The sequence below is a fragment of the Phascolarctos cinereus genome, unplaced genomic scaffold, assembly GCF_003287225.1.
Source record: "Phascolarctos cinereus isolate Bilbo 61053 unplaced genomic scaffold, phaCin_HiC Scaffold_2;HRSCAF=192, whole genome shotgun sequence".
Lineage (NCBI taxonomy): Eukaryota > Metazoa > Chordata > Mammalia > Diprotodontia > Phascolarctidae > Phascolarctos > Phascolarctos cinereus.
Window position 1 is genome coordinate 317,198,888 of NW_027555625.1, and position 16,452 is coordinate 317,215,339.

Sequence of the window (16,452 nt, forward strand, 5' to 3'; positions counted from 1 at the left end):
GTGAAATGGGGTGAAGGAGACAGTGGCAGAAGGCAGAAGGCAAGGGGAGTTGGGGGGATTTAAGGAAGGATAAAAAGGTCTGGAAAAGTCACTGTGGTGAGAAGGATAGTGAATTAAATAGGAAAGTATAAAAGGTGTAAAAAGATTGCCTTGCTGCAGTGAGGGCCCAGTTGAGATTTTGTAACTTATATTAGCAGTGGACCAGTCAGCACAATTTTGTGATTTTCTCCAGCTTCATTTGAGAGCAAATGAGAAAGAGCTAAAACAGAGAGTAATATAAGGCAGGGGGTTGGAAAGGCAAGATCTTTGAAAGATTGAACTGGCTGAAGTGCCAAGATAGAGAAGGGAAGAGAGTATAGCCAGTGCAGAATAAAGGGCCTGAAGAAAAAGTAAGGGGTGGAGAGATTGGAGGTTGTAGTGAGGAGAAAGAACAGGGTTTGAAGTTGAAAGGCAGAAGGAGAGGTAAAGTAAAAACAGATTGTTATCAGATAAAGGAATTTCAGATATCATGAACATGATTGTGGAACATTTTAGATAATGGCAAGATCAAGCATATGACCATCTCTGTGTATAAATGTGGTGGGGTGGAGGAGTAGGTCGTGGGAAATGAGTAAGTTGGGAAGTTAGGTACATGAGGGAAAATCACTATGTAAGCTGAAGATCCCCAGTATTAGCACAGGAGAGAAACACTATGGGCCAAGCACTGAATTCACTGCAGAAGGTAGGAAAATGTCCTGGAAATCTATGACAAACAGTTACCAGAATCCTGTCTGGATGATAAATATGAATTGAAGGAATCTCAAGAGGCAAGGATACTGAATGATAGTGGTAAAGGGAAAGTCTAAAAGTGGCAAAGAGGAGCAAGGAGTAATCCAACTCTACTACCACAACCAGGAGGTTGTGGAGTAGTCTGGAAGAGGGCAACACAGCCTGTGAGGCTGCAGGTGATCAGAGAAGGCGAGAAACTGAAGATTAGAAGGGGGAGGAGATGAATGAGAGAATTCAAGTTGGTACTCTCTCCTGTAAAAAAAACACAGAAAAGGTAGTAAAAACGGCCAACAAAGTCTAAGGCTCAACAACTTCGGGTCAAGTATGAAAGCTACTAGACCACAAAACTAGACTACAAATTAGTTAACAAGTTAGCTGTGTTGAAAGAAAAGCATTTTAATTAGTTTGATGAGTTTCACTAAAAATACTTATAAAGGACAAAATGATTCCTTTTGGGAAAAAAAATTTTAATGCTCAGAATTTAATTTGAAAATATAAATCTATCACATCCTAAACTATAATCTTCCTACTTAAAAAGAAACGGCATGAAATATGCAAAAATGTGTTAATATTTTAAAAGCCAAATTGCTACCCACAACTCTTTTTCTAAAGCATATATATATGTATGTGTGTGTGTGTGTGTGTGTGTGTGTGTGTGTGTGTTCACCCAAAGAGTTTAAATGAGGACATGTCTATTGCAAAGATTCATCTGTTTTGAAATTACTTCGATCTATACTGTTATAATCCAAGAACTAAACATCTCACTATTATAAAAACAAGAAATTGCAGAACTTGATAAAGCTGCAGAACTGAGTAAGCTTCACCAGTGTTCTACAATTTCTGGTACCCATGGTCCTTTAAATGGAGCTGTCTCTGGGATGGGACATGACAGCTAATCTGAAGTAATCTTGATTCTTCCCCTTTCCAGTTTTCTATAACTGAAAATGGTGAGGGAAGTGATCACCTCAGGGACAGCTCAGTCCCTGTTCAGTCATTTTTCATTCATGGCCAACTCTTCATAACCCCATTTGGGTTTCCATGGCAAAGATACTGTTTTTCCTTCTTCAACTCATTTTACAGATGAGAAAACTGAGGCAAACAGGGTTAAGTGACTTGCCCAGGGTCATACAGCTAGCAAGTGCCTTAAGACCAGATTTGAAATCAGGCCTTCCTGACTCCAGACCAGGCACTCTACAAGCTTAATGCTGTTCAAAACTCAAGGTTCAATAACTGATTTTATATTAAGAAGAAATGTTCCATCCTTGCACCTACTCCACCAAAAATCCCACATCCTGTCCCTCTTTAGTATTCTTAACACACTTTCTATATCAAGTACAAGTGTACCCCACTGAGTTTTCAGTAGGCTGAATATGAGTGACCCAGCTTAACTTAAGAGATCCATAAAACTGAAGGCTGACGTGGATTGACTACAAGGTATAGATCCCTGGGTGAGCATATAACTTTGCACCAGGAAATTTTTAAAAACCTAAATTCAATTTGAGATATGCCTTCAAGAGAATCTGATTTCTAACAAAAAGTTGAAACTTATATAAACTGAATTACTCACAATTTCCTGAACACATACCATGTTACAAATTCTTACCCTCTTGACTTCTGGATCCCTGTTCTCTACTCCTGGAATATTCTCCCCAGCACATCGACCCATTGAAATATCACTCACATTTTTGGGGCCAAACAAAATTCTACATCCATCAAGAAGCCTTCTCTTATTCCCCAAGCCAGAAATTATCTCATCCTCCTATAACTCTATAATACTCTGTAGCTCTTAACTATATTCTACCCAGATCAAGATTATGTGTACACACTTAATTTCCCCAACCATACCATAACCTTCTCGAAAGAAAGGGCAATCTACTTAAGTAACAGGCAGCTTGATATTGTGGAATGAGGGTTAACTTGGTTAACATGTTCAAAGTTGTGCGTGACTCTGGGCAAATCACTATCTCTTCAACAGATACACAGGTAAGTCAAGTGCTCTAGGGAATCTTGAGGGGGAGGAGGAAGGGCAAGGTGGGAAGTAGAATGAGGGAAGCCTATCCAAAGAGGTGGTACTTTAGCTGAGCCTTAAAGGAAGAAAATTATTCTGAAAAGGCAGGTGAGGAAGGAATATATTCCATGCCCTTTGGCACAAATGCACAGAACAGAGGACAGTATAAAAAGTTCAGAAATAGTTGTGAGGTTTATTTTGGCTAAAACACAGAGTACATATGTATAGCCTATATCGGAGTGCATGCTCTCTTGGGGAACAGGGAGGGAAGGAAGGCAGAAGGGGGATTTAGAACTCAATAATCTTATAAAAGTGAATGTTGAAAACTAAAAATAAATATTTTTTAAAATGAAAAAAAATTTTAAAAAACAGTACATGAAGGAGAGTAATGTGAAATAAAGCTATAAGATAGGCTGGAACAAGATTGTAAAGGTTCTTGGGTGTCAAACTAAGGAATCTGCATTCACTTTGCAAGCAACAGGGAGACACACTGATGACTTCTGAGCAGGAGAGTGACATGGTCATTAAGCCCTGGGTAAATTATTCTGGAACTTCTCTAATAGACCAGAGGCAGGAAAACCAGTTAGTTAGGAGGCTAGTCCTGAGGAAAGATAATGATAGTCTTAAAAAAATAAATAACAATTAAGAAGAGATGGATGAGAGAGATGTGGAGGCAGAATCCAAAAGACTCAGCAACTGATTATATATGGAAGGTGAAGAAAAGGGGAACAGTCTAATAGACTGAGATTCTCAGTTACTCTAATGATGGTAGTGAATCAAAAGAAATAGGAAAACACAGCAAAATGGAGTTTGGGGGAAGATAAACAATTCAGTTTTGCACATGTAGTGTTTGACGTGCTAGGAAAAGATTCTGGTGGAGATGGCCAGCAGACACTTGGAGATGCAGGACTTCAATTAAGAAGAGAGATGAGAGGCCGCTAGGTGGCGCAGTGGATAGAGCACCAGCCCTGAAGTCAGGAGGACCTGAGTTCAAATCCGACCACAGACCAAACACTTGACACTAGCTGTGTGACCCTGGGCAAGTCACTTAATCCCAATTGCCTAAGAGGGGCAGGGGGAAAAAAGAGGAGAGATGAGAGTTGAATATAGAGATTTTCGAGACATTTGCCTAAAAGTGATAACTCAACCAATGGGAGTAGTTCTCCAAGAAAGAATGAAGAAAGAGAAGCGACCCAGGACAGCATGGTTGGACACTCAAACTAAGGGGTAGGGAACTAGACTATAATTTGGCAAAGGAGAATGAGAAGGAATATTAAGATAGGGAGATAGGTGAATGAGTAAAGAATATTATCAGTGAAGACATAAAAAGAGGGTATCTAAGGTAGTCAACAGCATTGAAAATGGTAGAAAAGCCAAGAATGATTAAGGATCAAGAAAGGGTCATTGGATTTAAGAATGATAACAGCTAATTACCTTAGAAGAGTATTGGCTGTGGTGGAGTTAGAAGACAAATTGTGAGATACTTTACATCAAGATTTTCAGCTACTATTTGATGACACTCTGAGACTTCTTCAGTGATTTCACCACTGATTGCTGTAATTTTTTTTCTGGCTTTTTATTTTTTAAAATAAATTTTTATTGACGCTGCTTTTTTTTACATCATCATAATTTTCCCCAGTATCTCTCCCCCTCTTCATGCTAGAGCCACCCTACATAACAAACAGCATTTTTAAAGCAAAAAAAAGGAAGTGCAATTTATCTATACATCAAAAAAAATCTGAAAATATTACACAATGTACAACACTCATGGACCTCCCCCTCTTCACAGGGCGAGGGTGGGAGTGTCTTCTTATATCTGTTAAGTCATATTTTCTTTACAATTCTGAAACATTCACTTTTGATTTTTTGTGTGTGCTTGTTCTTGTTTATATTACTGTAGTCATTATGTTTATTGTTTCCTTGACTTTACATACTTCACTCTGCATCAGTTCAGCTAGGTCTTTCATCCTTCTCTATGTCTGTCACGTTTGTCATTTCTTATAGCACAATAGTGTTCCATTTATTCACATTAGCACAGTTTGTTTAGCCATTCCCCAAATGATGGGTATCTACTTTGTTTCCCATTCCTGGCTATCACAAAAAGTACTGCTGTAAATACTTTGGTGCATACAGGGACTTTCTTCTTATCAATGTCCTCCTTGGGGAATATACTTAGTAATGGAATCTGGGCCAAAGAGTATGGACATTTCAGTCACTTTATTTGCCAAATTCCAAACTGCTTTCCAAAATGGTTGTACTGATTCACAGTTCCACCAACAATACGCTAGTGTGCCTATCTTCCCATAATCCATCCAACATCGATATCTTACCTTTTGTTATCTTAGCCAAATTGCAGGTTATAAGGTACAGTGTTTTGATTTGCTTTTTTCTCTTACTGCTAGTGATATGGAGCATTCTTTCATATAGTTGTTAATAATTTACATTCACTATTTGTTCATATCTTTTGGGAATGGTTTATCTATTAGGAAATGGCTTTTGGATGGATAGAGAGATAGATAGGTACATATTTCATTTCCAACCAGGCTACATGATCCAGAAACTTCTTCATTTTGAAAGATCACTTCAGCCCTGAGACTTATACCTTGGAAGTATCCTCTCTTCTTCTGCAGCTTCTCCCTCTGCTTGGAAGGCTCCTCCAAAAATCTCCATTTAGGCAGGGAACCCAGGCCAGCCACCTCTTCATTTCTTAGCAGGCTGCACTCCTCTGCATTCTCCACTATGCCTCCCTATCCAGGAACTTTCTCCCTCCCTGCCTTCCTTTTCAGCTTCCTTTTATGTGTTTACTTCCCCATGAGTAGGAACTGACTTTCTTCTTGCTTTAATTTGTATTTCCTGGGTTTACTAATGTGCCTGGAACAGAGTAAGAGCTTAATAAATGCTTATTATATATAAGCTGTTAAAGTTTAAAGCCACACTAAGCCATCTGTGATACTACGTATATAACTGTTAATTGTTTACATATCTTGGATAATAAACTCTTATCAGAGCACTAAGATACAAAGATTTTTTTCTCTATTCTATCATTTCCCTTTTTATCCTAGGTACATTAATTTTGTTTCTATGAAAGCTTTTCAGGTTTCATGTAATCAAAGTTATCTATTTTATCTTCGTTAATTGCTGCTATCCCTTATTTGGTTAAGAATATATTTCTTACCTATAGCTATGAGAGGCATATGATCTGATTCTCTTCTAATTATTTTTAAGATATAATTCCTAAACACTAGATAGACCAGAACCAAAGAATACCTTGAGGGTCAAACTTGTGTCAAATTGACCCAGTGAATTTTTTTTTTATTCTTAAGTCACAGAAAATAGGATGAAAATGTTTATTTAAAGTAAAATTAAAGCTTTTGCATCAATTGATATGACTTGTTCTTCCATCGTTAATATTAAAGTCATTTATCTATTTAGAATGTATTGTGGAATATAGTGAATGGTGTAGCCCTAATTTTTGCCAGATTGCTGTTTGGTTTTCCTCAAAGTCATTCTTTTTTTTTTTTTTGCTTAGGCAATTGTGGTTAAGTGGCTTGCCCAGGGTCACACAGCTAGCGTCATATATCTGAGACTGGGTTTGAACCCACATCCTCCTAACTCCAAGGCTGGAGCTCTATCCACTGTGACACCTAGCTGCCCCTCTCAAAGTCATTCTTAAAACAATATTGCTGTGACTGTATACAATGTTCTCTTGGTTCTCATTTTGCTTTTCATTATTTCGTGCAAGTCTTTCAATGTTTTCTGAAGATCACTGAGCTCATCATTTCTTATATCACAATAGTATTCCATCATCATCATATACCACAACTTGTTCAGCCATTCCAATTGTTGCCGTAGTTTTTAGCAAACGGAATTTTTCCTAAGTAAGTTATGCTTTCTGGTTTATCAAACAGTATGTAGTTGAGTTCCATTGCCTCTGATTTTCCTTATCTAATCTGTTCCATTAATCTATTTCTCTATTTTTCAAACTCATATCAGATGGCTTTGATGACTTCTGCTTTATAATAGTTAAGAGATCTCAAAGTGATTATCCCCTTTATCCCTACCTCTTTTCATTACTTCCCTAGATATTTTAGAACTTTTATTTTTCCAAATGAATTTTGATATTATTTTACCAAGTTCTGTTAAATATCCTTTTAATAAGTTAATTATTATAGCATTAAAATATAAATTAACTTTGACAGTATTACCATTTTTATTATATTGGCATGGCCCAGCCATATACACTGAATATTCTCCTAGCTATTTAAATTGTTCTTTATTTCTTTAAAGAACACTCTGTAACTGAATCCAAATAAGTATTTTCTGTGCTTTCCTAGATATTCTGATCCCCAGATATTTTATGCATTTTATAGTTATCTGGAATGGGATTTCCCTTTCTAGTATAGCTTCTTGGTTTTTGTTATTATAATATAGATATGTTGTTCATTTTTGAGGATTTATTTTATAATTGAAACATTGCATGAAGCTATTTTCTCAATTAGCATCTTTTCTGATTACCTAAGATTTTCTAAGTAAACTATCATATTATCAGTAAAAAGATGTAGTTTTATCTGTTCTTTTTCTATCTTTATTTCTTTTTCTTCTCTTATTTCCAATGACAGCATTTCTAGAACTGAATCAAATAACAGTGGAGAGAATGGGAATTCTTACCTTAATCCAGTATTGGGAAAGATTCTAATGTATCTCCATTGCATGTGACAGTCCTCCTCTACTGAATCCCAAACCCCCTTATCATATGGCCGATCATGCCCACTCAAACCTCAGCCTTGGATCACTTCCACCATTTGTTGCCTTCTAGGCTACATATGTGCTGCTGAACGAAGATGGAGAAAATCATACATTTGTTCTGACTGGGTTCACTACAAATTTATGTTACGTAACTTCAATAGACCCTCACTGCTGCTTGGCAATCCTACTATACCTCCCTTATCAACTCATTATCCCACTCTCCACAGTGGCTCTTCTAAAACTTTTCATCTCTCCTCAAAGCTCTAATGGCTCACCCTCTTCCACACTCTCTCAGCTGAGAACTTTACTTCATATTTTACAGAAAGAAACTGAAGCCATTCACCATGAACTCCCTTTTCTTCCCTCTTTCTCATCTCCTAACACTCAGGTACATTCTTTTCATTATCTCCTCTTTGACCCCATCTCATATGATAAGTGACTTTACTCCTTACCAAGGCTAACCCCTTTACTTATTCAAGTGATCCCAGTCCATCCTATCTCCTCCAACATATTGTTCCCATCTGTCTCCTCCCTTTCATTTATATTCAATCTCTCCTCTTACAGGGCTCATTTCCTACTGCCTAGAAACATGCCCATGTCTGCTCCATTCTGAAAACTCACTTAATCTTTCCATCCCTGCCAACTATTGTCCTATATCGCTTCTGCCTTTTATAGCTAATTCCTTGAAAAGGCCATCTACATTTTTTTCTCTTCTCATTCTTTTCTTTACCTCCTACATAATTTAGCTTCCGACCTTGTCATTCCACCAAAACTGCTCTCTCCGAAGTTACTATTGATCTCTCTTACTTACCAAATTAATGACCTTTTCTCCATCCTCATTCTCCTTACTCTCTCTGCAGCTTCTGACACTACTGATCACTTCCTCCTCCGTGATAATCTCCTCTCTCTAGGTTTTCAGGATACCACCCCCTCTCTTGGTTCTCCTCCTATTTGAACACTCCTACGCTGTCTCTTTTGCTGAATCCTCCTTCAGATCACACTCTCTAACCATAGGTGTTCCTTCGGGGTCTGTCCTAGCCCTTTTCATTTCTCATTTTATATTATTTCCGTTGGTGATCCCAACAGCTCATGGATTTAATTACCATTTCTATGCTGTGGATTCTCAAATCTATCTTTCTTGACCCAATCTGTCTGCTGACCTCCAATCTTGCATCTCTAATTGCCGTTTTGATATCTCAAACTAAATGTCCAGTAGATATCTTAAACACAATATATCCAAAACAGAACTCACTATCTTTCCACCTAAACCCTTACCCCTCTCCTGTTGCTGTTGTTCAGTCATTTCAGTCTTGTCCAACTCTTTGTGACCCCACTTGGGATTTTCTTGATAAAGATACTGGAGTGGTTTGCCATTTCCTTCTCCAGCTCATTTGGCAGATGAAGAAATTGAGGCAAAAACAGGGTTAAATGACTTGCTTAGAGTCACACAATAGTAAGTGTCTGAAGCCAGACTTGAACTCAAGAAAATGAGCCTTTCTGACTCGAAGCCTGGCACTCTAACCACTGAACCACCCAGCTGGCCCAACCCCTTCCCTATTAGAGTGCAATAATCATCAGTCCCTCAGGCTCACAACCTCGGAGTTATCCTGGATTCTTCACTCACTACATGTCACCACCACTCCCCCATTTCAAGTTATTGCCAAGGCCTACTGATTTCACCTCTGCAACATCTCTTGAATACATCCCCTTCTCTCTTCTGACACTACCATCACTCTAGTACAGGCCCTTATCACCTCACACCTGGATTACCGAAATAGCTTGCAGGTGAGTCTGCCTGCCTCAACTATCTTCTCCCCATATCAATCCATCCTCCATTCAGCTAAAGTGATTTTCCTAAAATACAGATGTGATCATGTCACATATATCCCTAGTCCCTCCCTCATTCAATAAACTCCAGTGGCTTCCTATTGCCTCCAGGAGCAAATATGAAAGGCTCTTTCTGGCATTCATAGCCCTTTCTAAACTAGGCCCTTCCTACCTTTCCAATCTCCTTATAACTTACTTCCCAACATATCCAGGGACATGGATTTCCTGGCTGTTCCAGGAACAAGACACTCTAGCTCTCAGTTCCAGGCATTCTCTCTCCCTGTCTCCATGCCTAGAATGGCTTCCTTCCCTGTTCTGACCACTTACCTCCCTGGCTGCCCTCAAGTTGCAACTAAAATTCCACCTTCTATAGGAAGCCTTTCCCAATCTATCTTAATTCCAGTGCTTTCCTTCTGTTAATTAATTCCTACTTATCCTGTAGGTAGCTTGCTTTGTATATATTTGTTTGCCTGTTGTTTTCCTAATTAGACTGAGCTCCTTGATGGCAGGAACTATCTTTTGCCTCTTTTTGTATTTCTAGTGCTTAGCACAGTACCTGGCATACAGCAGGCACTCAATAAATGTTTGCTGATTGACTGATTTTATTAAATTTAAAAATGTCCTTCTACAGCTATATGTTTTAGTTCATTCATTTACTCATTTCTTTCTTTCTTTTTGGCATGAGTAGGTGTTGTACTTTATCAAAGATATTTTTTCCACATCTATTAAGACAGTCATGTGGTTTTGGATGCTTTCATTTTTAACATGATTGGGTTGACTGTTTTTCTGATGTTGAAATATTTGTGCATGCCTGGTATAAATCCAACATGGTCACAATGAATGATTTCTTGGATACTGTTTGACAGAATTTTATTTAAAAAATTTTAATCAAAAGTCATAATGATAATATATGATAATGATAATGCTTTATCTTTGTCTACATATCAGAACTATATTTGTTGCACAAAAGGATTCTGGCAGAGTGTTTTCACAGTTTTCAAGAATAATTTGTGTAGTATAGGTACTAACTGTTCTTAAGAAGTTTAACAGATCTCCTGTGATTTTATTAGGAATAGGAGTTTTTTCTTTCATTATTTCCTTTATAGCTAGTTCTATTTTCTTTTCTGAGATTGAGTTATTTAAGACTCTAATTGGTCTTTTATTAGTTTGGGTATTTTATATTTTTGAAGGTATTCCTTGATTTCTTCTGTGTTCTCAATTTTGTTAGCATATAACTATGCATAATGAGTTCTGGTAATTCTTTTTTTTTTTGTTTTGTTGCGATTTCATCTGTTCATTTGCTATTTTGTTGATTTCTACTCTCTTTTTAGACAGATTGGCTAAAGGTTCAGTAATTTTGTCAGCCATGTCTAAGAACCAGATTCTTAGTTTCATTTATCATTTCTATGCTGGGTGGGGTTTTTTAGAGGGAAGGGTTTCCTCTTAACTGTTTCTGCTACAATTTTAATATTTCCTATTTTGTGCTTTTAAAGGTTTACTTATTGGGTTTCAAATTTTTTATACAATATTCAGTTCATTAATCTCTTTTTCTATTTTGTTAATGTATGTTTATAGGGATATAAACCTTTTCCCTTGAAGATTATTTTAGCTGCATCCCAGAACTTCTGGTGTGTTGTTTCATAATAACAGCTAATAATATCTAATGTTTATAAAGGGTTTACTATGTGCCAGGCACTGTGCTAAGCGCTTTGATTAGGATCTCATTTGATCCCCACAACAACCCTGGGAGGTAGACGCTAATTATTAACCCCTGTTTTACAGATGACGAAACTGAAGCATAGAGAGATTAAGTGACTTGCCCAGGGTCCACTGCTACTAAGTGTCTGAGGTCATATTTGAACTAAGGTCTTCCTGACTCCAGGCTCTGTCCATTGTGCCTTTCTTTAACTTTACAGAAACAATTTATCCTTTGACCCCACTCATTATTTAGGACATACTGTTAAGTGTCCATTTGGGTCTGCGTATTTTGTTTGTGCTCCCTAACTTGAGTACTATTTTTCTGGCATTAGAGTCTGTAAAGGACAAGTTTACTATTTCTGCCTTTCTACATTTGTTTACAATATCTCTATTCCGATACATGGTCAGTTTTCATAAAAGTTCTATGTGTGGTTGAGAACTACACATAATATTTAGAAGATGTCATAAGTCTTAGTTCTGGCATCTCCAGCAATTTGTTCAGTTCTATAGTTTCCCTACTGCTTATATCTTTATTTATATTTATCCAAAACTGAGAGAGACAGACAGACAGACACTCAGATTTCCTGCCACTGTTTCATTACTATTAATGTCTCTTGTTCATTTTTACTTTGTGGAAATTTTTTCTTTGGGTCATTTCAGCAAATCGTGGTTTCCTTGTTTATCCATTTTTGTTGCAAATACTTGTTTTTGTTTTGTCGGATAATATGACTGCAACTCTCCCTATTTTAGATTTGCTTAATGCAAAGTAATTTTTTCCAGTTCCTCATTCTTATTCTATTTATAGCTTTCTTTTTTTAAACGTATGTCTTATAAGCAACAGCTTGTAGGGTTTTTTTTCCTTATCCAATCTGTCATTCATTTTCATTTTACTAGATTGTTTAAACCATTCACATTTAAAATAGAGTTAGCTCTATATTTTCTCCTGTTTGTCTCTAATTTTCCTCCTCTCTTCCTCTGTAAAGACAGTCCTATGGCTCTTAAGTTATTTTGGATTAAACTACTTTAAGGCAATCCTATCCCTACTGGTTCTCTTCTCACCTTCAAATCACTTCTTTGTTACCCTTCTCTCTAGTTCTGAAATTTTGCTTAACTTAGTGTCTGTCCTCTCTCTTTTTATATCTAGTTACTAATTCTTCTTCCTTTTTTTTTCTCTCAGGTTAAGTATTTGAGTAAATTCCCACCTCCCTTCTCTCCTCCCCTTCAACCTGTTTTACTCATTCGTCTTTTTTTTTTCAATTTTATTTTCTGTACCTTCATGTACTTCATTCACTTCATTATTTCTCTTAGACTTTTTTCTTTGATTCCTGGTACCTATATTTATTTAGCGCTTCTTTAGTTTCTGTGTTTCTAATGGAATTAAAACTTCTAAAGTAGATATTTTGGGTGCCTTATTCTAAATAGTTTCTATATTATAGCTTTCTAGATCTTGCCCACTGCTAATTTTATTCTGTTGTGCTTCATTCTTAGAAATACCAATTCCTGTAGGTTATGAAAAGTATAATGCCCCATTGTTAGGGATTTTCCTATGTTCCTGACTGGGTAGTTTATTATTAACCTTTGCCTTCCCCATGCTAATTTTCCCCTCCATTTTCCTTGAAATCTCCTCCCTAGGTCCATGCAATGTCATAAAATCACAAACAGTGCTAAATGAGCCAACTACAAACCTCCAATGGGCCCTCACTGCTGCAAGGCAATCCTTTCACTGACTGATTCACTATATCACTTACCACAATGACTACTCCAAACCCCTTCATCTTTCCTCAAACTTCCCACAACTCCCCCTCCTACAATCAATCTCTCAGCTGAGAACCTTGCCTCATATGTCACTGAAAAAAAAACTGAGGCCATTCAGAGCACTCCCTCTTCTCTCCTGTTTCTCAGTTCCATGGGCCTTCTACCAGTATTTCCTTCCTCATTTCTGTCTCCTCACTCTCTCCCCATCCATATCCAATATCTTGCCAAGGCCCATACATTTTACTTTTCTAACACCTCCAGCATCATCTACCCCCATCTATACACACACAGAGACACACACACACACACACTCATCTTTCCACTACAATCTTATCATCTTACATCTGGACTAATACAATAGTCTCCTGGTGTGCCTGCCAGAAGTCCTTCCCCACTCTAATCAATCCTCTACTCCGCTGTCAAAGTGATCTTCCTAAAGTACAATGTCACTCCCCTACTCATTAAATTCTAGTGACTCTTACTCACCTCCAGGATCAAATATAAAATCTTGTGTATCTTTCAAAGTCCTTTATAATCTGCCCAACCTCACATATATATCTTTTCAGTCTTCCTACACATTATCTTCCCCCTCTTCCCTGACCACATACTCTGTGACCCAGTAAAACTGATGTCCTTAATGTTACTGAAAGAAGATGTTATATCTCCTGACTCCAGGCATTGTTACTGGCTAGCCTCCATGCCTGGAATGCCCTCCTCTCCTGGCTTCCCTGGTTTCCTTCAAATCTCAGCTAAAATTCCACCTTCTACAGAAAGATCCTCTAATGCCTTTCTTCTGTTGATTATTACTAATTTATCCTCTCTGTTCCTCAGTTCTTTGGATAGGCTTTATTGTAGCACAGAGCGCTGTGGTGCTGCTATCCCAGTCTGAGCAATCATATATATGCCTTTTGGTTTCCAGCCATTGGGAGAGCACTGAGGATGGGATGGTGTTAAATCTTGTTGCAAGCCTATAAGTCAGCTTGTGCAGCCCAGCTACCTGAACACTATGAATGATGGAGGAGAGGATGAAAAGTGAGCATGTTAAGGGATAGGGATTAGCTTTCTCTGCTGTTAGTTCACTGATTTGCTACCTCATTAGGGGTTTTAATGTCCTAGACTGTGGGAACAACTGAAATTGCTTTATATCTTTGCCTATAACTCCTATTTTGGAGAGGTCCGCAAGTTTATGAGGATTGAAGGAAATGTCTAGTCCTCTTACTCTGTTGGTTATGTGAACCATGCTGCTATACGGTTTTAAAACAGCACTGAAAAAATTAAATGTCCATTTACTTTTTGTTGTATGTGTGTTTTTAAATATATACTCATGGAAGCGGTGGGAGAAGTGGAAAGAGCTGTCATGAAATCGAACAATGACAAGGTTCTTCAGCTTCAAAATGGTTGGGAAATGCTATCATAGATAAGAAAAGTGAAACTTGCATTTGAAAAGGGAATAACTGTACTTGAGGATGATAAATCATAACCCCCATCTCCCACCCATTATTTCTCAATATGACATCCTAGCTAGTGGGTGAAGATCAGAAATAAGGAATGTAGCAAAAAAAAAATGTTTTTTTAAATTTAAAGGCAAGGTGGGAGGTAGAATAAGATCATCTTTTCCTGATGTGCTAAAAGCACAGGTTAATACAGAGATTTTATTACTACTTATTTAACAGTCAGAAATGACCATAATTTAGCTTATTTAACACCTAATACCAGTTCCTAAACCATGAAGACATTACGCCAGAAATAGGAAATACAAGGACTTAGTCACAACGGTTTGGATTTTTCCATATTTACCAATGAAATTTTGATTTAAATGGGTCTTATTTGGTCCCCTATCCCCTTTGCTTCCTAGAGTTCTTAAGTCTTGGGGGTGTCATACAAAATAATCAGCAGAGAATAGATTTGCATTGAACATATACTTATCTAGAATAAATTAAATTTCACATTTTTTTGGAAAAGGGAAAGAGATAAAACATTATCATTTTGGGAGAAAGAGACACAAAAATGATGCTACCACCCATCCTCAGAAACTCTTGATTACTCAGACCACAAAGGGCATGTTCAGATACATCTACAGCCCTAGGCTATTGTTGAAACAGATTTTACTTTGTAAAATCCCAGTTCCCAGTATCAGGAGGCTAAGAACATATGACTTACAATCACTATGTCACACACACATTATAAAGGTAACTCTCAATTCACTAATCCATATGCTCCACGTTCTCAATTTCTTTTCAAGCACTAATTTAATGACAGATGATACAGATTTTACGTTTTGAAACAGAAAAAATTATCCATTTTTGCAAGCAAAAATTAATATTAAAGACAATCTTTCATAGTAATATAGTCAATGCACTGGATCCCTAGCTGTTTTAAAACACACACACACACACACACACACACACACACACACACACTGTGATGCCATTTCTTTGGTTCTTAAGTGATGTTTATCTGCTCACTTACTAAGTCAATTAATTCAATCATCTGGTTACAATGGGATAAATTATCCAGGTTCATTATGTGAATGCAGAGTTTCACCTACATATGTGTATGTTGCTACTTAAAAAGATCACTCCACTCCTCAGAGAGCTCCTTTAAGATAGAACTTCCTTCTTATAGAACCACTCCAGGTAGTGTGAGGTAATAGTGCCCTGTCCCTAATGGACACACAATGAATATCAAAGTGATTCTGGGTTCTGAAAGGCTGTTCCAGCAGATTTGCAAATTCTTACAGGTTCAAACAAGCTGGTAATCAGTCTAGACTCAGTGTGCCTGCTTTCTGAGAAGTAGACTTGCTAAGAAAAAAAGTAATCACCACAAGAAAGTTGACCATCAGATTTCATCTCCTGTCTCATTTTCCAGCCATGGCAAGACATGAAATATAAGGTGGTACAACATATGAAATATAAGGCGGTACAGTCTGCATCAGTGGACAGAAATTATTTTCACAACTCTACGAGGTAGACAAAGTATTACTGTGCTTATTTTACAGAAGAAGAAATTGAGGCTGAGTGAATAAGTGACTCACCCAAGATCATGTAGTTCAACAGAACCAGAACTCCAAGACAAATGCCCTTTCTCCTTTGTTCCAGCTTCCCCTTATAAATGAGGATGATAAATCATGACTCCCATCTCCTACGTATTATTATATTAGCAATTTTTATGCCCAGGCAGGAATTTCTAAGCAGCCAAAAAGATCCCACACCCACATCGGGGACTCTGCCATTAGCCCTTTCTTCTTCCCTCTTCCCTACCATCAATAACTTCCACATCCAAAGATCTCAAGGATTTGGAAAACTAAAAAGTAGGATCCCCTTCACAAAAAGTCTGGGGCCTCTTCCCTAAGAACTCTAAGTGATTCATGCTACCAACTTCAAATGAAAGCCATTCTGAAACAGCAATAGAAATATATTTCAATTTCATCTCTTGTTCATTCTCTCAAAGAGGCAATAATATACAATAAAATAGTTCAAAGGACCAAAGGAAAAAGCAAAAAACTAACAGCCACAAACTGAACAAGCAGCTGATGAAACACTGAAGGTGGATACATTTTCATTTGACTAATTCTTGATGTCACAATGCCTAAAAGAGGGAGAGGGATAATGTTCATCAAAGTCCTTCAGAAGTTACACCAATGGAAAAAC

General features: G+C 37.4%; 1 protein-coding gene and 1 long non-coding RNA gene across 2 annotated transcripts in view; both read right to left on the reverse strand.

Annotated features, from left to right (window-relative positions):
• CTNNBL1 (catenin beta like 1) overlaps positions 1–16,452 on the reverse strand; it is a 218,439-nt gene that overhangs the window by 103,997 nt on the left and 97,990 nt on the right. The window lies entirely within an intron of this gene.
• On the reverse strand, positions 1,220–16,450 carry LOC110211450 (uncharacterized). Its single transcript, XR_002325400.2, has 3 exons — positions 15,272–16,450; positions 7,445–7,607; positions 1,220–5,647 (listed from the first exon to the last, which is right to left on the reverse strand). It is a non-coding gene; the product is annotated as an uncharacterized LOC110211450 (long non-coding RNA).